This window comes from Medicago sativa, chromosome 1 (assembly GCF_051527215.1).
Source record: "Medicago sativa cultivar Bolivia chromosome 1, Bolivia_mono, whole genome shotgun sequence".
In the NCBI taxonomy this organism is placed as follows: domain Eukaryota; kingdom Viridiplantae; phylum Streptophyta; class Magnoliopsida; order Fabales; family Fabaceae; genus Medicago; species Medicago sativa.
In genome coordinates this window covers 76457412-76478629 of record NC_140749.1, presented here as the reverse complement: position 1 = coordinate 76478629, position 21218 = coordinate 76457412, and the positions used below count along the sequence as shown (strand labels likewise).

General features: G+C 35.1%; 1 long non-coding RNA gene across 1 annotated transcript; it reads left to right on the top strand.

Moving 5' to 3' along the window:
* Positions 1-8174: 8174 nt before the first annotated feature.
* On the top strand, positions 8175-9744 carry LOC146957549 (uncharacterized). Its single transcript, XR_015023243.1, has 4 exons — positions 8175-8552; positions 8649-8711; positions 8799-8847; positions 9391-9744. It is a non-coding gene; the product is annotated as an uncharacterized LOC146957549 (long non-coding RNA).
* Positions 9745-21218: the final 11474 nt, after the last annotated feature.

The following is a 21218-nucleotide window of genomic DNA, read 5'->3' as shown; positions in this document are numbered from 1 at the left end:
CCCTATGATTACCCTATCATTAGAACACAAATTATTCATCAACATACTATATGCAAATTCAAAGGGTTCTCAAATCTATTAACAACCTATTACAATTCTTAAACCCTAATTCTTAAACTCACCGACATCTCATCCAATTCCATGGTTCTAACCTCAAAACTACATCCAATAATCATCCTATGGATTATCTAAGGTCTGTACACAGTTTCTACATCAATCTAACAACTTTTCATCGGTTAATCCTCAATTCTTCACTTAAACCCCAATTCCTCAATCCTCACAAACTCTTCCTACAACTCATTAAATCTAATCATTATAATCATACACATAATGGTATTGAATGCTAGTCTCACCCTTACCTTAACAATTGATGCAGCCTCTTCTCTCTTCTCTTTGTCGTCTCTTCTCTTCTCTCATTGTTCTCCTCTTTTCCAAAAAGCGGTTTAACGTAAAAACTCTTTCTAACCTAAGCTTCCTTATTTATAATACTAAATACTCTTCCTAAATCTGTTTAGGCCCAATAACTCTTTCTTCTTTCTATTCTAACCCCCAAATCTACTTACTCTAATAATTATCATATTCTAATAAATAATAGAATAATGCCACATAATAAAATACTAACACCTCATATATATAAATAAATCACATAAATAGACTCTAACTTAATAAAAATAATTAAATATCAAAGTGGGCGTTACACATAGGCTTCAGAGACCAAGTCAACAGGCTTAACTAGGAAAAGTGTTGATAAAAATTAATATGTCTCCTAATTCTTACCCACGCCTGGTTAAAGTCGACTTCCTTAACAAAGACCAAATCCCGTCGTTTATGCATGAATTTATTGAAAAGGTGACAAATGGAGTTGGCGTGGCGATGGTCATTGTGGATTCTGTGTAGTTGTGGGCATACATGCTATGTATGATGATGATTATAAGATTCTCCATTATCAACTTCTTAAAGAGTTGACCGATGATAATAACGAGTGTTATCTCTGATTGATTGGGTAGGAGAAACGATTCAAAAAGTTCATACACACTCAGACCGGTGATGGTATTAACCCTGATCCACCCGATAAATGGACGATCATGTCGGATACGAGTTTCCTTATTGCACAGTGCTACATGCATGTGGTGGTGTTACTGTCTATCAATAAATGGAAATCGAAAACCTTTTTCCGTTTACGTGGTGCATCTTCGAATAGAAATCAAATGATGTGTCTAGCAAATGTGAATGACAACCATTTTATGATGATATATTTTAAGGATGATTGTTTAATTCTTCCCACTTATGTGTTATGCGGATGACTTTGTTGAGACGCAAAGTCATGAGATGAAAGATATGTCCAGAGGATGATTGCCTATAATGCACTAAGTCGGGTAATGAGATAATAAGAGATGATGATTTGTTCCTTGTCGAAAACCTTGAGCCTCAACAAAAGTTTGTTGATGAGAAGAAGGTTGCAGATTAAGTCAAGATTGAAGATGAAAGCCTTGAACTTGATGATTGTAGCTTAGAACTTGGGGCATATTAGTTGAAATGTATATCATTAGTAACTATATAATGATTTTTTGATATAATTATATATATTTTTGTTAGTATAAGGCTCATTGTCTTTGATTTAATTTTATATAATGAAGTTTTGTTGAATCTATAAAGACACAAAATTATTTCATGTAGTTTGCTGCATTATGAGAGATTTCAGATTATACAATATGATAAAGAGTCTGGATTATATATTCCGAGCAAAGAGTATCTTCGAAAAAAATAGGACACGCGAGAAATACATAGGATGGAAAAAGAAATAATCATATAAAAAAGCACGAGGTTTCGTTTGGTTGACTTTTAAAATAAAAACCAAACCAAACCAAAACGGTTTGAGTTTCCAACATTGAAGCCAAGTTAAAAAGTTTAAAATAACTTATTTTCAACAATGTTTTAAATATGATCCAACATAACAATTTCATTTTCATCCAACAACGTTTCCATCAATATAGACCAATTTAAAAACATGGACCAAAAAACAAACTCTCTGCGGTACGAAATGCAAAAGATTAAGATTTTGTCATTCTTTAAAATATTTCAACGAGTTTCTATGATTCAGAAGATATCTAACATAAACGTATATGCAAAAGTGCAAGTAGAATTAAACTAAAACACATAAATACTTTTTTGAAATCAAAAGCATAGAAGAAATTTAACAAGAGAAAAAAAAAATCTCTTGGTAACAAAAAGTGAGAAAAAATATGTCACTCTATAAAATTTTCCATTGAATTTCCTTGAATGCTAAGCTGGGTGACAAAAGTTTAATTACCTTTTCTCTTATGGTGTGGTTTGATTTAGTGAAATAAAAACCACAAACCGAACCAAATTGTGAGGTTGAATAAAAAAATAGTCCGAATAGATCCAAACTAAATGTGGATTTTACAGTATTTGGTCTGAGTTGATTATATTTACGGTTTTTCTATTGAGTTGGTTCGGTTTTGAAGCCCTGAGAGAGATAGTTGGGTAACACATAGTAGAGAAGATGGTGAAAAATAAGGTTAGATGGTTTTGACGCATAAATTATGTAGTAAGGAGAATAGATAAGATGAAGGATAATCAGATCACTAGAGATAGAAGAAGACTTAAAAAAACTATTAGAGAAACTATTATAAATTTTTTGAAAATTAACGAGTTGAACCATATAGTCGACTCCATTTGATGGAAAAAGGTTTAGTTGTTATTATTGTTGTAATATTTAATACTAATATTTAGTTTTTTTTACAAGAGTACTAACATTTAGTTATTAATTTTCTGTTGGTAAACAAGTACATCACGTAGATATAAAATTGTTCAATGAAGATGACCCCATAGAATCCAACATGAAAGATTCTTTGACCAACCATAGACGACACAGGTGGACCTTAACAATCTCTACCGATTGCAACTGATTCCAACTTTGATTCATGAATAAAATGACTCCATTTTTATGATATCTTGCTGGCACATGTGGAACTGGCAGAATAAGCGCTTTTTGAAGAGGGACTTCAACCGTCTGAATGTTGGAATTTTAACCGTAGCCATAGATTAGTAATGGAAAATTGTTGTTGACACATTTGGTTAGGCTAAGAAACACATATAAAAGACGAAAATGCCCCTCGGCAGTTAACTATCGAGGAATTCAAAAACCGGCTGCAGTTAACTGCCGAGGAAAACCTCGGTAGTTAACTGCCGATGAATATGTTTCATCAGATGAAACAGTCACCTGCTCCCCCTACACACTTCCTGTCATGGGAAACCTCGGTAGCTTACTGGCGATGGTCATTATAGATTTCGGGCTATAACCGAGTTCATGGGATTGACCGAAGAAAATCATTTCATGATTCGTACACATCTTATTCAAGAGTTGAAAGATAATAGAGATGATTATGTTGAAGTATATGCGGGTGAGAATCGTTATAACTACATTTTAAATGGCTTACATCCTACCGCAAATATGAAAGGTTGTGCACATCTTGTTGATAAGTGGTTAACTTTTCCGGACATGGGACACCTTGTTGCTAATTATTACAAAAGGTGTGTGATCGTGTTGACAAACCTTGAAGTTGGAAATTCGGAATATGGTGGAAAATAATATATTATATATGTATGTTCGTTCCATATGCAATTGCGTTGAATGTGTTGTTTAATTTAATGATGTGTAATGAGTTGTAATGTGTTGTTTAATTATGGACACTTTGTAACGTTTTGATGAATTTCAAACTTTTGTGTAATTTGAACCAAATGTCGGTTTGATTTAATTATGGACAATTGTAAAAGATAATGTATTTTTCTTGTTTATGACCGAGTTTCAATGTTGTATGATTTATATTGCCTTTGGAAATGCTCTGGTTTAATTACAGGTAAAAACTTGCCGAAAAATGGCTTGGACATGCTTTAGAATTATGCAGAACCCACTGTCTGCATAATTGTTTTTTTCGGCAGTTAACTACTGAGGTTTTCCTCGGCAGTTAACTACAGCTGGTTTTTGAATTCCTCGGCAGTTAACTATCGACTGCCGAGGGGCATTTCCGTCTTTTATATGTGTTTCTCAGCCAAACCAAATGTGTCAACAACAATTTTCTTAGTAATGCAACTTATACTGAAATAAAGAAATCATGAAATTATGTTACCTTTTGGTTTAGGTTATGAGCGACGGTAGAATGTTAGAGGGATGACTATGTTCATAGCCGTCTATGCTTAGCGAGATGTGTTTAAATTGCTAAAGGGTTGACAGCATGAACCTCTCGTTAAACTTTAGCTAAATGGTCCAATCCATCACAATTCATTTAGAAACAGAGCCTAACACACGTGGTTTTGTAAATGAGTTTTTAATTTCATAATGGTCATAGAGTGTCCACATAGGTCCAACAATATTAATTACATATAGGCGTAGTTTTTTTTTGTTTACTTATATAGGCGTAGTTCATTGCAAAATTAACTATATTTAATCATAAGTATCTTCACAATACAATATCATACTCGATAGGATTACTTTTTGGAGAGTTTGTTGAGGCTAATTTCTTGTAATTTTTTGTAAAGAAACTCATTGATAGTTGTCCAGATGTAAGTCATTATTGGGCTGAGCTGGAAGAACAAATTATTTGTGTTGCTCTCTATTCTCTACTTTTTTTTTATCTTGTTGTTTTTCGATTCGATTGCGGTTTTACTTTAAACTTGGTTACTGAATTAGTTCCTTTTCCTATTGTATTCAAGAGCTTTTACTCCATTTTCACCCCCCTCCCTAACTTCCCTACTTTTCCATTTTACTAGGTGCTATGTTGCAAGTAAATGGTGTGTATATCATGATCAGAGGGAAGTTTGTTGAGAACAGATTTTAATTTGTATAATTTCCTATCCTTACAGCACCACATGACCTTGTCATAAGAGAAAGGAACAACTTGCGCACCACTGTCACTATAAACCTGATAAATATTGCATAGTTTGGTTTGGTTATCAATTACTTGCTTTGTACGCTATATTCTTTTCTACTAACTAGCACACCAAGTTGAGTGAAGACAAGTTTGTTTTGTAACCTTTATTTTCAGCTTCAAGCCCTTCTTGGCTTTGATAAGACTATAAAACACCTAGATGAGCATCTGGTGGACATAACAACAAGGATGAGCATAAAGTTTGTTGCAAACCGCAGTCTGCGTTGATGTAAAACACAATGGTGATCGGTTGAAGAATACCGGAGTAAAACACAATGGTGATCTGTTGAAGAATACCGGAGTAAAACACAATGGTGTCAATAACAGAAAAGTGTCCAGCTATTAGAATGCTAAAAGTGATAGTATTCATTGTTATCGTGTATTTTTGTGCCATACAATTACATTGTTGGTCCAGAGTGAAGTGTTCAAGGAAAGCTTATAGTTGCTAACCTCAGAGACCCCTTCTTTTGTGCTGCTGGTTTATAGTTTAAGGAAAATTGGTACCGAGATTGGCTTCTAGAAGTCGATGAAGGCCCTACTCGAGAAAAAGTTCTCTGCAGATGGACCTTTAACGACCGTATAAAATCGAACAAGAGTAATGTAGAGTAAGCTGGATTCGTTGTTGTTATGGCATACCAAGAACAGAAATATGCTATTGAACAATTGCATATTTGAAATTGTACATTTTCTAATATAACTCTTCCACTTTCTTTAAAAGCATCAACTACAATTTACAAAAACCCTGCTACAAATTCAAAAACGAATATGGAAATTAAATCGATTTGAATATGGAAACGGCCCACAACAGTCCATGACGGCCCATGAGTCCATGACCATACCATATTTGATTGTTAAGACAGAATAAATAAATGTAACCTCTCGGGTCAATCCATTCCAACTCATTTTCATTTTCTTTGTGCCGTTCCAAGGGTTGCAGAACACCATTCCCTTCCGATCGCTGTAAGATCTCTCTCTGTCTCTCTCTCACTCTCTCTCTCATATTCTATTTTACTTTGTTTACTTTGTCTTCTCCCACTTTTACGTTTCTTGTACAACAATTCCGAACTGCAACTAATGGCATCAACTTCATGGTAATATAGTTTTCAACTTCAATTTTGATTGTTTTGTTTAATAGCGTCAAACCTAGCATAGTTTGGATCTGGTCATGAAATTATTATTATTGAGTTGGAATTCGGTTTAATATCTTTTGCGAATACCAAATAGAGTTATTATAATTATTAATATGATCAAACAATGGAAATTCGATAGATCTATTTCAAACTGTGTTTCGTTGAGAAAGAAAGTAAATTTGAGTAGTTATGATGAAGATTTGATGGATGATGAACATTTTGAGAAATTTTTTGATGGTACTTTGAAGAAGAACAATAAGATCAACAAAGATATTCAGAAGGAGACCGAAATCAAGGCTATGATTGTCTTATCGCTGAGTTTCCCGATTGCTTGATTGGTTGAGCATGAGATTCAGCCTGGGGTTGTGAGAGAATTTGGTGGGAAAGAGCATAATGATTACATTGCTATGAGGAATCATATAATGGCCCTTTGGAGGGGAAATGTTAGGGTATGCGGACAAATGGACAAATTAGAGAATCTGTGAGTAGCAAGTATGAACATTTGCTTTCATTTACTTATGAGTTTCTTTTGGATAACCAGCACATTAATTTTGGGGTTTCACTGTCGTTTACTTCTTAGTTGCCTAAGGTGACGAGAGGGATTGTCGTTGTTATTGGTGCTGGCCTTGCTAAGTTGGCTGCTATGAGGCAACTATTGTCATTTAGTTGCTAGGTTGTGGTTTTGGAAGGTAGGAATCGTCCTGTCCGGAGAGTTTATACTCAGAAGATGGGGAATGAGGGTAAGTTTGTGGTCTTAGGTCTTGGTTGGAGTGTTCTTACTGGATTTCTTGCTAACCCTGTAGCGATCCTATTACGACAGCTTTCTACTTCACTTCATAAGTTTAGAGTTAATTTTCTGCTCTACTAGCCGAATGGGGAACCAGTTTATAAAGAGAAGGATTGAAAACTCCCTGTAATTTTCCTCGTCTCCATAACATTGTCAAGCAACTTATTGGTAAAGAAATAGATTCAAGTGTTGAACTTGTATTAAATAAGTTGCTTGACAAAGTTATGGATCTTAGGAAAATTATTGTTGGTTTTAAACGTATTGCTTTATCAAGTCCTCCCCATTCGGCTTGTAGAAAGGGCAATCAACTCTGACCTTATGAAGTGAAATAGAAAGTTGTCGTGCCAGAACCGCTAATGGTTAGCATGAATTCCACTAATAACTCTCCCACCAATATCTGCGACCGCAAATTTACCCTTGTTCCCTATCTTTTGAGTATAAACTCTCCTACCACGATGATACTTGCCTTCCAAAACAAAACCTTGCAACAAAACGATAATAGCTACCTCATAGCATCCAACCCAACAAGGCCAACACCATTAACAACTATAGACAGTCGCCTCAGGAAACTGAGAAGCAAATGACGGCAAAACCCCAAAATTAATGTATTTGTTAAACAAAAGAAGCTCACAAGCAGATGTAAGGAAATGTTCATACTTGCCACGCACAGATTCTCTAATATGTCCTTTTTACTACCACATCCTAACATTTCCCCTCCAAAGAATCATTCAGCTCTTTCCCACCCAATTCTCTTACAACCCCAACTTGAATCTCATGCTCAAGCAAAGAATCAATCATGAAACTTAGCGAGAAGCAAATCATAGCCCCGATTTCGGTCTCTTTCTGAACATCATTTTTGGTCCTACTTTTCTTCTTCAAAGTACCATCCAAGTTCTTCAAAAAAATTCATCATCCATGAAACCCTCATCATAACTATGCAAATTACTTTCTTTCTCAGAGAAACCTGCTTCGAAACATATCCATCCGAAGACGGAGTTGTCATTGTTTGCTCCTATAAATAAATACAATAACTCTATCGAGTATTCCCCAAAGAAACTAAACCGAAGTTCCAACCCAATAATAATAATAATCCTATGACCGGATACAAACTATGCTAGGTTTGACAGTATTAAACCAAACAATCAAAATTGAAGTTGAATATTACGATGATGCTGATGCCACTAGTCACAGTTTCGAATCGTTGTTCTGCATAGTATGTAACAAAAATTGTAGTATGCATGATGAGCCAGATAGAAATGAAGAGTGCAATAAATGTAAAAGAGGGAGAAGACATAGTAAAGTAGAGAGAGAGAGAGAGAGAGAGAGAGCCTACCCTCGGGAACTGCACGAAGAAAATAAGGTGGACTTGTTTAACGAGAGGTTACATTTATGTATTCTATCTTAACAAACAATCATGGTATGGTCCTGGAGTCATGGGCCTTTTCCAATTAACATTGACTCTTAACGATAATTGATGACGCCTCTTAGAGGTAGAAGTTTAGAGTTTCCACATTCTTATAGTTGAGACGGTGACCCGATTCGGGAAACAAAAGGAAAACAAATTAAATTTCAGACATTGATATCCATTTTTCTTGTTTTTGTCAAACTTGTATCGATCAAGTTACTATTTAGGTGCAAGAGGACTGTGGAATTTCAGACATTGATAATTATGTGTGTGGTGGCATGGTATCGTTTAATTTCAGCCCAATTTATTCCATCCATTGATACAAACTTGTGTCTCATAAAATTCAATCTCTCTGTCCTTGAAACTGTAATTGTCAGGTATGCAGGGAGAAAAATGTTTTAAAGCCAGCACCTGGGATATTTCAGCAGATGACAAAGCAGGTAAAAATCTTTTTAAGAGTTTTAATTTTTATTGTTTGTCTAGGATTAAATTTGTTTGATGACACTTTTTCTATCTGAAATTTTTAGTTAACTTTCAAGCCCAGACAATTTTCTTCTTTTTTATTTGGGGGAGCAGGTATGTGCATGTTTATTTTACTCCTGTTGTTAGCATATATTGAATTTGTTCTCCTATTTATTTATTTATTTATTTACCTGTTCAGGTCTGCAAACAATGTCTGAGATAGAGTGGGATGAAATAGAACATATAAGTTCCATTATGTACTTGATGCATATTAAAAGTAGAACAAAATAGTGCATATGGTAGAAAAAAAGTGGTATATTTTGATTCAAGTGAAAAGGGTGAAACAATAGAGAACATAATAAAATAAACTTACTTTTCCACTTTATTTTGCGTATGTGCCGGATGATACCTTAGTTACTTTTCCTATTGTACTAAAGTGAGCTGAAAATTATTTTCCATATCTTCAAAGCAACAGAATCAAGAAGAAAAGTTATGAGCTTTTACTCCATTTTCTCACCCTCCCAACTTTTCCATTTTACTAGGTGTTATGTTGCAAGTAAATGGTGTGTATATCATGATCAGAGGGAAGTTTGAGAACAATTTTAAATTTGTATAATTTGTGGTACAGTTGTGTTACCAGTTTTTGTCCTTTCACAGGAAATGCTGTTTTATGAAGATGGTGAGTCCACAATTCAAGACCTTATTGGCATTGAGAGGAGTATTAAACACCTAGAAGAGCATATATGGACATAAGCACAAAGGTGAGAACAAAGCTTGTTGCAAACCGCAATCTGCAATGACGTAAAACTGTCTGTATAAGAAAAGGCGCATATCTGATATACTACTTTCAAAGGAGAGGGCATGCCACTGGATATGAGAAAGGAGAAAAGATATCTTTACGTCGCATTTGAGGTTTTATTTGCCACCTCACTGGCGGAAAACATATATAAAAACAATTTTTTATTAAATGTAACATGATTAGTTGGTTATAGTAAATGTAAACATTGATTACCTTTACCCATCCCCACTTTTTTATAGTTATGTTAACAGATAAGAATGGATTAGTTATTTGTTCATTTTTTTTAACAAAAGATTATATGAGTAAGCTTCAGTAGTTTCTAATAAAATCTAGGCGCATCTGCTCAACTCGATGAAAAATAACCTTCATTTTAGTGCATCATAACTTTCTGGAAACTAATATCAGAGAATTCCTGGCCTCATGTAGGAAAGGTTTAAGCCTTTGTGTGCACCTTTGAGGAACATAAAAACTACCCTCTGCCAGCTGGTCGGTGCTTATATAATCTTATGGTGCTCGTATTTAGATTTGTAGGCAGTACTTAATCGCTAAGACAAATTTCACTCATCCCAAATTTTGACCAATGATAAGAGATCTAATGCTAATTATCACTTGAATAATTTAGAATGAAAATCATGTTATTACAATAGGTGTACAAACTTAATTATATACAAGACAGAATCTCTCAAGAAAAGAAAATAGTAAAATTAAGGAAACTAAACCAATCATAATAAATAAAGAATAATTAACATGATCAATTGCCCTATTACTATAAACACTACGAAAAATGGGAGGAAGGAAATCTCGACAAGAGGACAAATTGAATCCAAGCTCGAGGCATATATGCAATATAATTATGCATTATTAATGAGTGATCCGTTAAAGACTTCTGGAGTAAAACTCAATGGTGTCAATAAAGGTCAAGAAGTTAATAGTATATAGTATATAGTCAACAAAAGAAAATTGTCCAGCTATAAGAATGCTAAAAGTGATAGTATTCATTGTTATCATGTGTTTCAAGGAAAGATTATAGTTTCTATCTTTAGGAAATCCCTTCTTTTGTGCTTCTGGTTTATAGTTTAAAGAAAATTGATACCGAGTTTGGCTATTAGAAGTCTATGACTCAAGAAAAAGTTCTCTGCAGAACACCTTTAAAGACTGTATAAAAAGTTGAATTGAACAAGAGTAGATAAAGAAGATAATGAAATTAATTGTAGAATGAGCTGCAGTTTTTGTTGTTATGGTATACCAAGAACAGAATTATGCTATTGGAGAATTGCATATTTGAAATAGTACATTATCAAATATAACTCTCCCACCTTTAAAAGCATTAACTACAATTTATAAAAACCCAGCTACAAATTAAAAAACGAATATGGAAATCGATTTTTCCAATTAAATCGATTTTAATATGGAATCGGCGGCCCATGAGTCCATGACCATACCATATTTGATTGATAAGACAGAATAAATAAATGTAACCTCTCGGGTCGTTCCACTCCACCTCATTTTCATTTTCTTCGTGCCGTTCCTGAGGGTTGCAGTTTCAGGGAACACCATTTCCTTCCCATCGCTGTAAGATCTGTCTCTCTCATTCTACTTCACTCTTTCTTCTCCCTCTTTTACATTTCTTGCACTCTTCATTTCTAATTGTTTCTCTATGGCTCACCTTGCATACTTTGCTTATTGAACAATTTTTGCTACATATTGTGCAGAACAAGGATTCAGAATTTCAACTAGTGGCCTCAACTTCATGGTAATATAATTTTCAACTTCAGTTTTGATTGTTTTGTTTAACACGGTAAAACCTGGCATACAGTTTTGATTATTATTATTATACTTATTAATATGACCAAACACTAGCAACCAGTCTTCATATAGATCTATTTCAAAGTGTGTTTTGCTGAGAAAGAAAGTAAATTGTATAGTTACGTTGAGGATTTGATGGATGGTGAACTTTATGAGAAGAATTTGGTTGGTAATTTGAACAAGAAGAGTAGGGCCAAAAAAGATATTTAGAAAGAGATTAAAACCGAGGCTATGTTTGCCTTCTCGCTGTGTTTCTCGATTCATTCATTGCTTGAGCATGACATTCGACCTAGGGTTGTGAGATAATTGGGTGGGAAAAAGCACATTGAGTATATTGTTAGAGGAACCATATATTGGCTCCTTGGAGGGGAAGTGTTAGGGTATGGTTGACAAAAGGACAGATTAGAGAATTTGTGAGCAATGAATATGAACATTTGCTTATGAATAACTTTTGTATAACGAGCACATTAATGTTGGGGTTTCACTGCCATTTACTTCTCAGTTTCCTGAGATGATGGAAAGGATTGTGGTTGTTATTGATGTTGTCCTTGTTGGGTTTGCTGCTGGGAGGCAACTATTGTCGTTTGATTGCAAGGTTGTGGTTTTGGAAGGTAGGAACCATCCTGGCGGGAGAGTTTATACTCAGAGGATGGGAAGCGAGGGTAAGTTTGCAGTCATAGGTCGTGGTTGGGTGTTATTACTGGAATTCATGCTTACCATGTAGCAGTACTGGCACAACAACTTTCTATTCCACTTCATAAAGTCAGAATTAATTTCCCGTTATACAAGCTAATTGGGGAACCAGTTGATAAATAAATAGATTCAAAACCACCCATAATTTTCCTCGACTCCATAACTTTGTCAAGCAACTTATTGATAAAGAAATAAATTCAAGTGTTGAATTTGTAATCAATAATTTGCTTGACAAAGTTATGGAGCTGAGGAAAATTATGGTTGGTTTTAAATCTATTGCTTTATCAACTTCTCCCCACTCGACTTTTATAAAGAGCAATTAACTCTAACTTAATGAAGTGGAATAGAAAGTTGCCGTGCCAACCGCTAAAGGTTAGCATGAATTCCAGTAATAACTCTCCCACCAAGATATGCGACTGCAAACTTATCCTCGTTCCCTATCTTCTCAATATAAACTATCCTGCCAAGACGGTCTTACCTTCCAAAACCACAACCTTGTAACCAAACAAAAATATCTGCCTCGCAGCAGCCAACCCATCAAGGCCAATACCAATAACAACCACGATCCCTTCCGTCGCCTTAGGCAACTGAAAAGTAAACGAAGGCAAAACCCCAAAATTAATGTATCTTCTATACAAAGACACTCATAAGCAGATGTAAGGAAATGTTCATACTCATAGCAGAAAGATTCTCTAATTTGTCCTTTTGTCAACCATACCCTAACACTTCCCCTCCAAGGAGCCAATATATGATTCCTCGTAACAATATAATCATTCTTCTCTTTCTCACCCAGTATGGTTCCTCATAACTATATTACCATGAAGTGCCACTAGTCGTAGTTCGAATAGTTGTTCTGCACAGTATGTAGCAAAAAAAAATCATTAAGCCGAGTATGCATGGTGAGACAGAAACGAAGAGTGTAAGATATGTAAAAGAGAGAGAAGACAACTCAATGTAAAATGAGAGAGTTTACAGCGATTGGAAGGAAATGGTATTCCTTGAAACTGTGACCCTCGGGAAGGGATTGAGAATGAGGTAGAATTGATTGACGAGGGGTTACATTTGTTTATTTTGTTTTAACAAACAAATACAGTATGGTCATGGACTCATGGGTCCTTTCCAATTAAAATCGACAATAAAGATGGTTGATGAAGCCTCTCAGAGGTAGAAGCTCGTGGGTTTCCTCGTTCTTATAGATGAGACGGTGACCCAATTGTTTCTTCGACAACAATAAGCAAAACGAATATGAGTTAAATTTTCAGAGATTGATATTCATTTTCTCTTGTTTTTGTTAAATTGGAATCGATCAAGTTACTGTCTTGGATGAGGAAGACCGTTAAATTTTACTTCCAAAAGAGGACGTTTGTTATTGTTGGAGATGTGAGCTTCTTTTTTCTACACCATAATGTTACTTTGTTATGTTAGTTCCTGAATCATCTTCACAAATATCTACATTGTACGATGTGATTGAATGCTCGTATAAAATAACTTTAGACTAACTGTGCATACAAAGTAAATTATTAACATTTTGTATCAGTTGAAATAAGCTTATGCATCTCAATTTATCCATATGCACACTAGGTTAACATTTTCATGATCGATCAACAATAACAAAAGTATTAGGAAGAAAAGATATCAGCTTCACTATATTGATTATGACACATATTGGTCTAGATCTAGTGTAGAATTTGTAAGTTTTCGATGGTTATACTTCTTTGTTTTATGATAAAACTGATGATGTTTCCTTTAGCCTTTTTGCAAACCTTGGAAGATTTGTACACGGGAAGTTCCTTGTAGGTGAGGTCATATCTTGCTAATGTTCTGATTGCATTTCTTAATCATGAGATATATTACTTTTAACTTTGTATCATAACTCAGTTTTCACTTCATCTCACAAATTTAGATAGTTTTTGGTAAAACAAGTTAGAACAGGATGAAATAGATCATATGTTCATATCTTGCTAATGTTCTGATAACTTGAATAATTTAGAATTAAAGTCATGTGATTACAATAGGTGTACAAACTTCCTCTCAAAAAAAATAGGTGTACAAACTTATATACAAGAGAGAATATCTCAAAAATGGAAACTAAATTAATCATAATAAATAAAGAATTACTAACATGATCAATTTCCATATTACTATAAACACTACAGAAAATGGGAGGAAGGAAATCTCGACAAGAGGACGAATTGAATCCAAGCTAGAGGCATATATGCAGTATAATTATGCATTTTTAATGAGTGATCCGTTAAACACTTCCGGAGTAAAACTCAATGGGGTCAATAAAGGTCAAGAAGTTAATAGTATATAGTCAACAAAAGAAAATTGTCCAGCTATAAGAATGCTAAAAGTGATAATATTCATTGTTATCATGTGTTTCCAAGGAAAGATTATAGTTTCTATCTTTAGGAAACCCCTTCTTTTGTGCTTCTAGTTTATAGTTCAAAGAAAATTGATACCGAGCTTGGCTATTAGAAGTCTAAGGCTCAAGAAAAAGTTCTCTGCAAAAGACCTTTAAAGACTGTATAAAAAGTTGAAGTCAACAAGAGTAGATAAAGAAGAAAATGAAATTAATTGTAGAATGAGCTGCAGTTTTTGTTGTTATGGTATACCAAGAACAGAATTATGCTATTGGACAATTGCATATTTGAAATAGTACATTATCAAACATAACTCTCCCACCTTTAAAAGCATTAACTACAATTTACAAAAATCCAGCTACAAATTCAAAAACGAATATGGAAATCGATTTTTCCAATTAAATCGATTTTAATATGGAATCGGCCCACGACTGCCCATGACAGCCCATGAGTCCATGACCATACCATATTTGATTGATAAGACAGAATAAATAAATGTAACCTCTCGGGTCGTTCCACTCCACCTCATTTTCATTTTCTTCGTGTCGTTCCTGAGGGTTGCAGTTTTAGGGAACACCATTTCCTTCCCATCGCTGTAAGATCTGTCTCTCTCATTCTACTTCACTCTTTCTTCTCCCTCTTTTACATTTCTTGCACTCTTCATTTCTAATTGTTTCTCTATGGCTCACCTTGCATACTTTGCTTATTGAACAATTTTTGCTACATATTGTGCAGAACAAGGATTCAGAATTTCAACTAGTGGCCTCAACTTCATGGTAATATAATTTTCAACTTCAGTTTTGATTGTTTTGTTTAATCCAAACCTGGCATATAGTTTGGATTTGGTCATAGGATTATTATTATTGGGTTGGAATTTCATTTTATGTTCTTTTGCGGATACCAAATAGGGCCATTTATTATACTTATTAATAGGACCAAACACTTGCAACCCCGTCATCGGATAGATAAATTTCAAAGTGTGTTTCGCTGTGAACGAAAGTAAATTTGCATAGTTACGATGAGGGTTTGATGGATGGTGAACTTTTTGAGAAGAATTTTGTTGGTCCTTTGAACAACAAGAGTAGGGCCAAAAAAGATATTTGAAAGAGACCGAAACTGAGACTATGTTTGCCTTCTCGCCGTGTTTCTCAATTCATTCATTGATTGAGCATGGGATCCGACCTAGGGTTGTGAGATAATTGGGTGGGAAAGAGCAGAATGATTATAATGTTCCGAGGAACCATATATTGGCTCCTTGGAGAGGAAGTGTTAGGGTATGGTTGACAAAAGGACAGATAGAGAATTTGTGAGAAATGAGTATGAACATTTGCTTACATTTGCTTATGAATAACTTTTGTATAACGGGCATATTAATTTTGGGGTTTTGCTTCCATTTACTTCTCAGTTGCCTGAGGTGACGGAAGGGATTGTCGTTGTTATCAGTGTTGTCCTTGATGGGTTAGCTGTCGAGAGGCAACTGTTGGCGTTTGATTGCAAGGTTGTGGTTTTGGAAGGTAGGAACTACCCTGGCGAGAGTTTATACATAGAGGATGGGAAGCGAGGGTAAGTTTGCAGTTGTGGGTCGTGGTTGAGTGTTATTACTGGAATTCATGCTTACCATGTAGCAGTACTGGCACGACTGCTTTCTATTCCACTTTATAAATTCAGAATTAATTTCCCGTTATACAAGCTGAATGGGGAACCAATTGATAAATAAATAGATTCAAAACCATCCATATTTTCCCTAGACTCCATAGCTTTGTCAAGCAACTTATTGATAAAGAAATAGATTCAAGTGTTGAATTTGTATTCAATAATTTGCTTGACAAAGTTATGGAGCTGAGGAAAATTATGGTTGGTTTTAAATCTATTGCTTTATCAACTTCACCCCACTTGACTTGTATAAAGGGCAATTAACTCTGACTTTATGAAGTGGAATAGAAAGTTGTCGTGCCAGAACCGCTAAAGGTTAGCATGAATTCCAGTAATAACTCTCCAACCAAGATCTGCGACTGCAAACTTACCCTCGTTTCCTATCTTCTCAATATAAACTATCCTGCCAGGATGGTACCTACCTTCCAAAACCACAACCTTATAACAAAACAACAATATCTACCTCGCAGCAGCCACCCCAACAAAGCCAGCACCAATAACAACCACAATCCCTTCGGTCGCCTTAGACAACTGAGAAGTAAATGAAGGTAAAACCCCGAAATTAATGTATTTTTTATACAAAAGACACTCATAAGCATATGTAAGGAAATGCTCATACTCATAGCCGAAAGATTATCTAATTTGTCCTTTTGTCAACGATACCCTAATACTTCCCCTCCAAGGAGCCAATATATGGTTCCTCATAACAATATAATCATTCCTCTCTTTCCCACCCAAGTATCTCACAACCCCAGCTCGAATCTCATGCTCAAGCAAATAATTAACCAGAAAACTCAGCAAGATGGAAATATTATTCAACAATGAAATGTTACGCTGAGGTGTGCTATATCATAGCATCTGTTAATTTCAGCAACATTGTATTCCACCCATTCATATAAACTTGTGTCCGTTAAACTGTAATTATCTTTGTTTTAAAGCCAGCACCTGCGAAGAGATACTGTAACTGAAGGAATGAGTTTTATCACCAGCAAATAGGTCCTTGGTTGTTTTAACAGATGACAGAGCAGGTAAACACATCTTTAAGAATATTTTTAAAAATATATTTTCTTGTCTGTCGGTGATTATCTTTGTTTGATGATACTTTTTGCATCTGAAATTTAGTTAATCTTCAATCCTAGACAATTTTCTTATCTTTTATTTGCGGGAGCAGGTAATTGCAGGTTTATGTTGCTGTTGTTAGCAGATATGGAATTTTCTTGTTTTTCTGTGATCAATGTCCAAATGTTAAATATGATAGAGATGGATTTCATCACTGATATTGAGAAGGGCATGTAAGACGGGCAAGTAACCTTTCAAAGTTTACATATAAAGGGTTTAAGAATTAGCCAATTATGAAAAATAAGATGTCTTACTACCCCTTTTCATATGAGCTCAGACTATAAGGTATGCCGAATCACTTGCCATCTAAAATCCAAAGAAAGTAAGGCTCCATTTGGATAATGAAATTAGATGAAATTGTGGATTAATCTGAGATCATAACAATGTATGTTTGAATTGTTTGTTGAGTTGATGCAAGATCACTTTTAACTTTGTATCGTAACTCAGTTTTCACTTCATCTCACAGATTTAGATAGCTTTTGGTAAACAAGTTAGAACAGGAAGAAATAGAACATATGAGTTCCATTATGTATTTGATGTATATTAAAGGTATAACAAAATAGGCTATAAGGTAAAAAGAAGTGGTGTATTTTGATTCTAGGGTGAAACAATAGAGAACATAACATTACACATTTTCCCACATTATTTTGCCGAAGTACTTCTTGATTCCTCGGTTACTTTTCCTTTTGTATTGAAGAGACCTGAAAATTATTTTCCACATCATCAAAAGCAAAACTAATCAAGGAGAAAAATCAAGAGATTTTACTCCATTTTCACACCCTCTCTAATTTTCCCTATTTTCCCATTTTCCTAGGTGCTATGTTGCAACTTGCAAGTAAATGGTGCATATATAATGTTCAAGGGAAGTTTGTTGAGAAGAGTTTTTAATTTGTATCATTTGTGGTAAAGTTGAGTTACAAGTTTTTGTCCTTTCACAGGAAGTGCTATTTTATATGGCAACTGCTTAGCATGGATATTATTATTATACTGACATTCTGCTGACAATGTCTACGGTATTCTGAGTAGTTTCGTATCCTTACAGCTCCCCATGATGTTTTCTGAAGACAAGGGTACAACTTGCATGCCACTGTCACTACAACTCCGGTGAATATTTTGCATAGGTTGTTTGCTTATCAATAACTTGCTTTGTACGCTAAGTTTTTTTCTACTGCCTAGCGTACCAAGTTGAATGAAGATCTTAGTGATTTTGCGAACCGTTAACTTATGTTATGGATAACTTAGTGATTTTGCGAACCGTTAACTTATGTTTATGTGAATTTTTTGTTGAGGGAATTTTATGTGATTTATAAAGTTTGTTTTCTTACCTTTATTTTCAGCTTCTAGCCCTTATTGGTTTGAGAATACTATGAAACACTTAGATGACCATCTGGTGAACATAAACGCAAAGGTGAGCATGAAGCTTGTTGCTAGCTAACCGCAATCTGCATTGGTATAACTGTCTGTATAAGAAAATGCGCAGATCTGACATACTTCTTTTAACTCTTAGGGAATCACAAATCCAAAGCAAGTGAAGAAGTTCAGAGGAGAGGGAATGCCACTGCTTATGAGAAAAGAGAAAGGAGATCTTTATGTCACATTCAAGATTATATTTCGCACCTCACTGACTGAGGTGCAAAAAACAAATATAAAAGCAATTCTTGATTAGAGCACACGACATGTTAGTTATTCGCTCATTACGTTCTCAATGTAACATGATTAGGTGGTTATAGTTGTTAGCTTTTGTAATGGCAGCAGAAGCAATAAGCACAAAACAGAAATTAGAGGAAAAGAAGTGAAAGAGAAGGGACAATAACAATGTTTAGTATGCTGCAATTTGATTCATACCATCCATACATCCTTTTTACATATTTATAGCCAAATACTTAGTAATGACTCAGCCTATGCTTAGCTGATGTCATATGACATAAACCTACTTAACTTGTGCAGATAACCTTACTTGTGCAGCAGAGTTTTACTAACAAAAACAAGTTAAAATGATTACACACATAAGCAATTAAGTAACATAATTAATAAAGTATTCAGAAAAGTTTTATTGGTCAATTAATCAACACTCCTCCTTAAAACTTTTCTGGAATACTCCCAGCTTGCTTCTTAGCTCCATGAACTTGGCACTAGGAAGTGCCTTCGTTAAAATGTCTGCCAATTGTTCTTCAGAACTGCAGTGATGCAGTTTTACATCTCCATTCTGTTCAGCTTCTCTTATAGCATGAAATTTGACATTGATATGCTTTGTTCTTCCATGTTGAATTGGATTTTTGGCAATTGCGATAGCTGATTTGTTGTCACACCATAGCACAATTGGTTCCTCTTGTACATAATTCAGATCACTTAATACCTTTTTGATCCAAATAGCTTGATTTGATGCAGCTGCAGCAGCAATATACTCAGCTTCAGCTGAGGATTGGGCAACCACATCTTGTTTTTTGGAATTCCATGAAAATACGCCACTACCAAGTGAAAAAACAAAACCACTTGTGCTTTTAGAATCATCAACAGATCCAGCCCAATCACTATCAACAAAGCCTTCAATCTTACCATCGCCTTTGTTGTACCAGATACCAAAATCAGTAGTACCTCTTATGTACCTCAACACTCTTTTGCCCACACCTAAGTGTGTTACACTTGGTGAATGCATGAACCTTGAAAGCAAACTAGCAGAGAACATCAAATATGGTCTAGTTGCAGTCAAGTAAAGAAGACAACCAATCAAACTCCTATATTGAGTAACATCTGCCTTAGCATCTCTATCAAATTTTGAGAGTTTTACATTTACAGCAAGAGGTGTTGAAACAGATTTACAACTCTCCAATTTGAATTTTTTTCAGCACATCATTAGCATATTTCTTTTGTGAAAGAAATATTCCATCATCAAGCTGATGCAATTCCATTCCCAAAAAATACTTCATCAATCCCAGGTCTGTCATTTCAAAGACCTGCAACATGCTCTTCTTAAACTTGTTAATCTCATCAATGTCGTTACCGGTAATCAGCAAGTCATCAACATAAAGAGAAACTATAATCCTCTTCCCATTGCCACAATCTTTAACATAAAGTGTAGGCTCATTTTGACTCCTCCTGAAATCATTTTGCAGAAAATGTGAGTCAATTCTGCTGTACCAGGCTCTAGGCGCCTGTTTCAGCCCATACAAGGCTTTGTGAAGCCTATAAACAATGTCTTCATGACCTGCAACAATAAAACCAGCAGGTTGTTCAACATAAATTTCCTCCTCCAGGATTCCATTTAAGAATGCTGATTTGACATCCAAATGAAAGATCTTCCATCCACATTGTGCTGATAGAGCAACAATCAACCGAATTGTTTCATGCCTAGCAACCGGTGCAAATGTATCACCAAAATCAATTCCAGCCATTTGAGAATATCCTTTCACAACAAGCCTTGCTTTGTGTTTGTGAACGGAACCATCAGGATTTAACTTGGTTCGGTAAACCCATTTAACTCCTATCACATTTTTATCTTTGGGTCTTGGAGTGAGTGCCCATGTACCATTTTTATTAATGGCTAGCAGCTCCTCCTTCATTGCATCTTTCCATTCTGTTATCAATGAAGCTTCTTCAAAACTAGAAGGTTCATTCACAACAAAATTGCAATTTTCATAAACTTCAGCCAGAGATTTGCTCTTTAGAATTGGGGAATCAGATTCAGCTATCTAATTTTCATCTTCATTTGTTGTGTGCTCTTGTTTGTCAGGAGCACTTTCAGCAGATTTTGTACTTCTTTGAACCTCATCATTTTCCCAATCCCAATATGCATTTTCATCAACATCAATGTCTCTGCTGATCACAATTTGTTTGGTCTTCAAATTGTACACTCTATAACCTTTAGAGCTTGCTGCATAGCCCAAAAAAATCCCCATTTCAGCTTTGTCATCCAATTTGGATCTTTTTGCTGCTACAACATGAACATAACATATTGATCCAAAGATCTTCAAATGTTTGGCTGAAGGCTTCACACCTATCCATGCCTCAATTGGTGTTTTCTCTTGAACAGCCCTTGTTGGAAGCCTATTCAA